Raw genomic sequence first — 7,175 nt, 5'->3', positions numbered from 1 at the left:
AGGAAAAATACAAAAGTAATTGGTCAAAAGAAAATACAAAAATATGGTACTTGATCATTAAAACCGACCATTGTAAAGTATATCCAAAATGCATGTATAACTTGTATATTTTTATCCTACAAGTTTACATTTTTTGTATTTCCATATTCTTATTTTTTTTTATAAACCCAGCTACTCAACTTGGCTCGGGGCCAAGTTTATATTTTTTATATTTTTATATTTTTATTTTTTTATAAACCCAGATACTCAACTTGGCTCGGGGCCGAGTCTGAGTGGACTTAACCAATGAAGTAGAGTGTTATTGTTTGTTTCGAAGGTGACTTAGATGATCCCTTCGAAAATCCATAAACTTCATAATATCGATGAAAAGTTCTAGTTAAATGAATCATTCAAGGATTTTAGTTATCTATAGTTATACATATTTCTATAGAAAAGTATCACATAGCCTTTTCAAAAGCTTTATAGAAAACACAATTCCCCGACTCAATTCAATCCCTTTGTTGCCTTCGTGAATGTGACAAAATTATTATGTTTCTATACATCTTTTTCACTTCTCTAATGCACAATTTTTACAACTTATTATGCACTGGAAAATTACCTATTGTGCTTAACTTCTTATATATATATTTTTTTTAATTTTCTTGAGTTCGATCGTAGTGGAGATCCTCCTCAATTTGAAGACAATGTTTTTCCGATCAATGAGATATTCTTAGGGCCCGATTGCCTCATTGGATTCCGATTTCCAGAACTCACCTTTCCTGGAAAAGCTGGGCCAATTGTGTTTGGTTCGCTTAGAATTGACATTTACGTTCGAATTGAGATTTTTTTGGGATTCTTGAATGCTCATTTTAAGCCTAAATTTTAGAAATTTGAATTGTACTAATATAGGTGGAATTCACATTTCATGGAAGTGATCCATTTTGCTGCTGAAGAACAAAAAGAAAACTAAAATTTAGAGAGAGAAACTGTATAAAATTTTAAAGAGAGAAAACATCTTAAAATTTTAGAGAGGGAAACTATATCAATCTCTCCTTTCCAAGTGGTGGTGGAGGAGCCTAGTCCTTAAAGATTTGTTGTGGTATCAGGTGGTGGTGGCAAAGTATGGTGTGGACAGATTTCAGATGTGGGTGGAAGCAAGAAATGGGTCACAAGGGCCGGCACTATAAGTGGTCGGGTTTGATGCCTTTGAAATACCTCTTTCCAGCCATCTTCCAATATATGGCAAACCCTAATGCCACGGTTGCTGAGATGTTTGCTCGTAGGGGTTCTCGAGTTACCTGAGATATCCATCTCCCTTATTGTGGGGTTCTTGATGTCGTTTTTTAGGAATTTGTGGGGCTGCAATCTCTTCTTCATGATGTCTATATGACTTTGAATGCTTCATATACTGTTTTTGGGAGATTTGAGCTGATGGTCAGATCGTTGTCAAATCCATGTATGACTTTCTATTCCATGCCCGGTGGAGGTGGTTGATGCTAGAGATAGCCTTCTTATGGTTGGTTGTCCAAAATAAGGTTCTTACCACCGACAACCTGATCAAGAGAGATAAAGTATTGCCGAATGTTTGCTTGCTTTGCAAGTCGGACGTTGAAACTGGTCCGCATTTATTTCTTCACTGCCCTTTTACCCTTTAATTATGGCATTGGTTTTTTTGATAAAATGGGGTTTCCCATTATCATACCTGTTGAGGTTATTGGTATCATCTAAAACTTGTCTGCGCTGCTTCTCAAGTTTGGGATGTCCCTGTGGCAGATTGCGCGTGGCCTGATCCTGTGGGAAGTGTGGAAAGAAAGGAATAGAAGAGTGTTTAATGGCTGTAGTCTCCCTTTTGAGAGGTTATTGCACAAAATTCTTTACGATCTCTGACACTGTTGTTCTATCACTAAGGAGGGGGTTGATATTTTAGAAGATGATGTGAAGAGAAATTTTCCTATTCTTTTCTTTTTGAGATCCCAAAAGTGTAGACTGCATGGTAGATAAGTGCCTCCTTTGGAAGGCACCTTCAAACTTAACTTTGATGGGAGCTCTCTTGGCAATCCAAGCAGGGCTGCCTAGGGGGGTGTGGTGAGAGACTCAAGTGGACGGGTTAGTTTTTCCTGTGCAAGGCCGTTAGGGATCTCTACAACCAACCACGCGGAGATGCTGGCTCTCCTCAATGGCCTGAAATTGTTCATTGAACGGGATATTGGTCAGTCTTGTATTGTGGAGGAGGACTCTCTCAATTTTATCAGCTGGTATAATGGGGTTCTTAAGCCACTTTGGGAGCTTAGGTCTTCCCTGTTGCAGATTTGGGACCTTTCTAAGTTTCTTGTTATTTCTTTTGTGCATGTCTTTCGTGAGGCAAATGTTTCAGCCGACTCTCTCGTTAAAAGGGGGACTTCCCTGTCTTTGGCTATTTGCTCTGACTCTGGAACCTCATTTTGATTCTCAATAAAATCACAGAACTTCTTTCAAAAAAAAAAAAACTACATCAAATTTTAGAGAGAGAAAGTATATGAAATTTTTTAGATAGAGAAAATAAACAAGTTTTTAGTGAGAGAAGCTATCTCAAATTTAAAGTTTTAGAGATACCATATTAAAATTTTAGAGTGAGAAACTATCTCAAATCGTAAATTTTAGAGAGAGAAAGCATCTTAAAATTTTAGAGAGAGAAACTACATTAAATTTTAGAGAGATGAACTACTTAAATTTTTTTTGCAAAGAAATATCTCAAAACATTTAGAAAAAATTTATATCAAATTTTAAGTTAGAGAGAGAGAGAGAGAGAGAGAGAGAGAGAGAGCATATTAAAATTTTAGAGATTAGAAACTATATCAAATTTTAGATAGAGAAACTACTAGAAACTTTTTAGATGGTGAAACTATCTCAAATTTTAAGTTTTAGAGAGAGAAAATATCTTAAAACTTTAGAGAGAGAAACTATATTAAATTTTAGATAGAGAGTACTTAAAATTTTTAAAGAGAAAAACTATTAAAAAAAAATTAGATAGAAAAAACTATTTCAAATTTTAAGTTTTAGAGAGAGAAAATATATTAAAATTTTAAAGTAAAAAACTATTTGAAACTTTTAGAGAGAGAAACTATCTCACATTTTAAGTTTTAGAGAGAGAAAATATCTTAAAATTTAGATAGAGAAACTATATCAAATTTTAGATAGAGAAGGTACCTAAAAGTTTTAGAGAGTGAAACCATTTGAAAAATTTTAGATAGAAAAACTATCTCAAATTTTAAGTTTTAGAGAGAAAAAAATATCTTAAAATTTAGAGAGAGAAATTACTTAAAATTTTTAGAGAGATAAACTATCTTAAAAATTAAGTTTTAGAGAGAGAAAGCATATTAAAATTTTAGAGAGAGTAACTATATCAGATTTTAGAATGAAAAAGTATCAAAATTTTCTTTAGAGAGATAAACGATCTTAAAAGTTTTAGAAATAAACTGTCGCAAATTTTAAGTTTTAGATAGAGAAAGTATCTTAAAATTTGAGAGAGAGTAACTATATCATATTTCAGGGAGATAAACTATCTAAAATGGTTTTAAAAGAGAAACTATCTAAAATTGTTTAGATAGAGAAACTATCTCAAAAATTTTATAAACGTAAAGTATCTCAAATTTTAAGTTTAGAGGGAGAAAGTATTGCAAAATTTTAGAGAGAAAATTATATCAAATTTTAGAGAGAGAAAGTAGATAAAATTTTAGAGAGATAAACTATCTACAAAGTTTTAGAGGGATAAACTATCTCAAAAATTTTTCCAATTTTAAGTTTTTGAAAGAGTGTATTAAAATTTTAAAAAAAATTTTAGAGAGATAAACTATCTCAAAATTTAGAGAGAGAGAGAGAATTTGCATTTCCAAGAAAAAGATATTCTAGATAATCCAAACAAGGAATTTGCATTTTCTTGATTTGTATCAGAAGCGATCCAAACAAGGAATTGATATTTCGAAGAAATCTCAATTCAAAGATTGACTATTACCATAATTGAAAAATTCAGATATCCAAACGGGCCCTTAAATAGTTTACAACATATAGGAAGAAAAAATGTTCTTAAATATTTTGAATATCAGTTTAGTAAAAAGTATTTTATATCGTAAAGATCCATTTTTTGTGCCAAGAAGTGTCACATATTCGTCACAGGTTGTCAACACCTTGAAGGATAAAAGTGTTAAAGACTCATTTATTACGGATGACCCCTCAAAAAAAAAAAATTTTAATTTATATATATATATATATATATATATAATTTTTTTTTTTGGAGTTTTATACAATCTTCGACTAATACTACTCGAGTAAGTTCCATCTCATGAAAGTACGACAACTTTCGTTTTTGAGTTGGGGAATTTATTAAAATACATTTAAGATATTACCTATTTAACTTTTCTATCATTTTTAACTATTCAAACTCATTATAATTGTATACTTTGATGGCCATTTTGAAATTAAATCTAATAAATAGATAAAATGTTAAATAACTCAAATAACTCATCTCTTAGGTGTACTTCGATATATTTCTTTGTTTTTTTCTTGTTCTTTTTTAGTCTTGAAAGTACGATAACTTTCGTTTTTGAGTTGGGGAATTTATTAAAATACATTTAAGATATAGACTATTTAGCTTTTCTTTTACCATTTTTAGCTATTCCAACTCGTGATAATTGTATACTTTGATGGCCATTTTGAAATTAAATCAAAATAAATAGATAAAATGTTAAATAATTCATCTCTTAGGTGTACTTTGATAAATTTCTCGTGTTTTTTCTTCTTCTTTTTGGTCTTTTTAACTTGTAACTTTTCTTTACTTATGAATGCACGATACAAAGCAGTCCTCAACCGTATCAGTATTTACAAAATTCATTGAGAAGCAAGATTAGATCTTGTGTATTTGCTTTCAGGTTTGCTTCCGTGTATATGTGAATAAACTGAATCTCTCTTTCAAATGTACACATAGAGATCATCATACACACTAACGAAAATAGGGAAATTTATCAAAATGCACCTTAATTTTCAACAATTTAACAATTTACCTTTGTTTCAACCGTTTTAACTCATGGATATGTGTATTTTTATGGGTATTTTGAAATTAAGTCAAAATATATGAATAACATATTGAATAGTTGATATCTTACGTGTATGAAAAAAGATATAGAGACTTATGACCTCAATGTGAAGGGTATGACCCTTAATACATCAGAATGATATTCCAAAATTTGTGCAGCTAACTCCAATTAGTTAAAAAAAAAGCTCCGACGATGATAAAAAAAGCTGATCTATTATGTGTATTTTGATAAATTTGTATGAAAACAACAAAGTTCCCATTTGATAAGTAATGTATCCTCATGGGATAGAAGACATCCACACTTCTATAATCTTCCAAATTGCCACACTCCATTTCAAGTTGGGTATCCACACGTGTAGGGTATTATACTGCTTTGGGAATTGATCGTAGGCATGATTTGTGGCCATTTTGTGGAATTTCATGGGTTTATTGTGAGTTTTGTTTCCTAAGAAAGCGGGAGTTGCTGTAGTTGGGTAAATGCTTTCTGAATCTTCAAATAATGTGTTATAAGATGTATTATTTTTAGGATCTGAAATTCTTTTTTATCATTTTTAGGCTCCTCAAAGTCGAGATGGTCAATAGAGGGTCTGCTAGCGTCCCAACGACCTTTTCCAATGAGTTTGAGCAATATTTTCCAATAAGTTTTTAAGGCGAATTTTACTTCTATATAATAAGGCCGTTACCATGTATGAGCCGTCATTTTATAGATACGAAAGACCTGGTAAAACCGTTAAGACTTAATCATCTCTCTCCTTCTCGCAATGGACATTGGTGCTTGAAGAGACATTGCTTTTTACATGAAGAAATAGCTTTCTTTGTTTTTGTATCAGGAACTTAAACATTGCGCTACGCCCTGCGGTATTCGTCACTCAAAAGCCCAAACTCTCATTGACGTACACAGTGTTTCAAGACCCCTAATGGTGAAGCCATATTGTTGGCCTACAGATTTGTGTCGCATTATTGACTTGGTGACTCGAGCAGGCGTCTAAATAGGGTGCTCACACTGTAGAGGTTCCCATTAAGCCGGGATCCATACCATCTAGAAACTATTTCAGTCTGGATAAGTTCTTATATAAATCAATGATCCGAATCTGAGATCACCGTTCTAAGACGTATAGTCTTACTGCACCTTGGCTAGTATATACCCCAAAACGCATAATTTTGGCAATAAATCTAACTAATTCATAATTGAGAATACATACATGTGAAACCTCCTCTCTCTATCTACATATAGAGACAATGGCCCAAAACTTGAGTCTTTCTGCAGGCACTTGATGTAGCTAGAGCCAGAATCAAATGTTTTGTACTTGTCAGGATTCGAAAATTTTTTTTTTCTTGACAAATGTTATGAATTTTTATTAAAGCAATGCTTCAAGAGCATAAGATTATAAAGATTGGATCAAATCATTAGAAACTTACAAAAAAAAAAGAAAAACACCATGTTTAACAAATGCATCAGCTGCCTCATTGGTTTCGTGCATGGTGTGGCCGAAGCGTATCTCAAATTAAACAAACAATGGGCCAAAACTTGAGTGTTTTTGCAGGCACCAGGTGTAGCTAGAGCCAAAATCAAATGTTTTGTACTTCTACTACTTGTCTGGACTCGGACCATTTACTTCTATCATTCTCGATCCTACATTATTAAACGATAAAAAATCTTCCATTTGAAAAAACCGAGTCCCATGTATTCAAGCCAAGTTCCAAACCATGCCTCCACAAATTTCATCTTTAATTTTACTCAAAGTTTCGCATTAAACTGACATTAGACTTCGATATTCCGGATCAAAGTTCGCCTTAAAACGAAATTTAGCCTCCGAAATATCGTTCCCCGGCAGACTCGATAATATTTCGGCGAAATTCGGAGCCAATTTGGGCAGTCCTTGGTGCAACCCAAATTTCGCCGAAGTTTTCGTATCGGGGAGCTAAAACCTGCGGCTAAAGCGTCCATGGGTGGACGGACCCACCGCATCCTTGAACTTGATTTTGAGGACACGTCGGGCCCACTGACCTTTAACACGTGGCGAATGCTTGAGGTTTGCGTGGCCTTTGCGCTACCGTGCTCCACGATGACGTGTCACGTATACCCGGGATGTTCCTTATTCCGTTGTAAAAGAAGCTTGGGATTTAG

Source organism: Amborella trichopoda, chromosome 9, assembly GCF_054954075.1.
Source record: "Amborella trichopoda isolate Santa Cruz 75 chromosome 9, AtrichopodaSantaCruz75HAP2 v2.0, whole genome shotgun sequence".
NCBI lineage: Eukaryota > Viridiplantae > Streptophyta > Magnoliopsida > Amborellales > Amborellaceae > Amborella > Amborella trichopoda.
Note: the sequence above shows the minus strand (reverse complement) of the source record.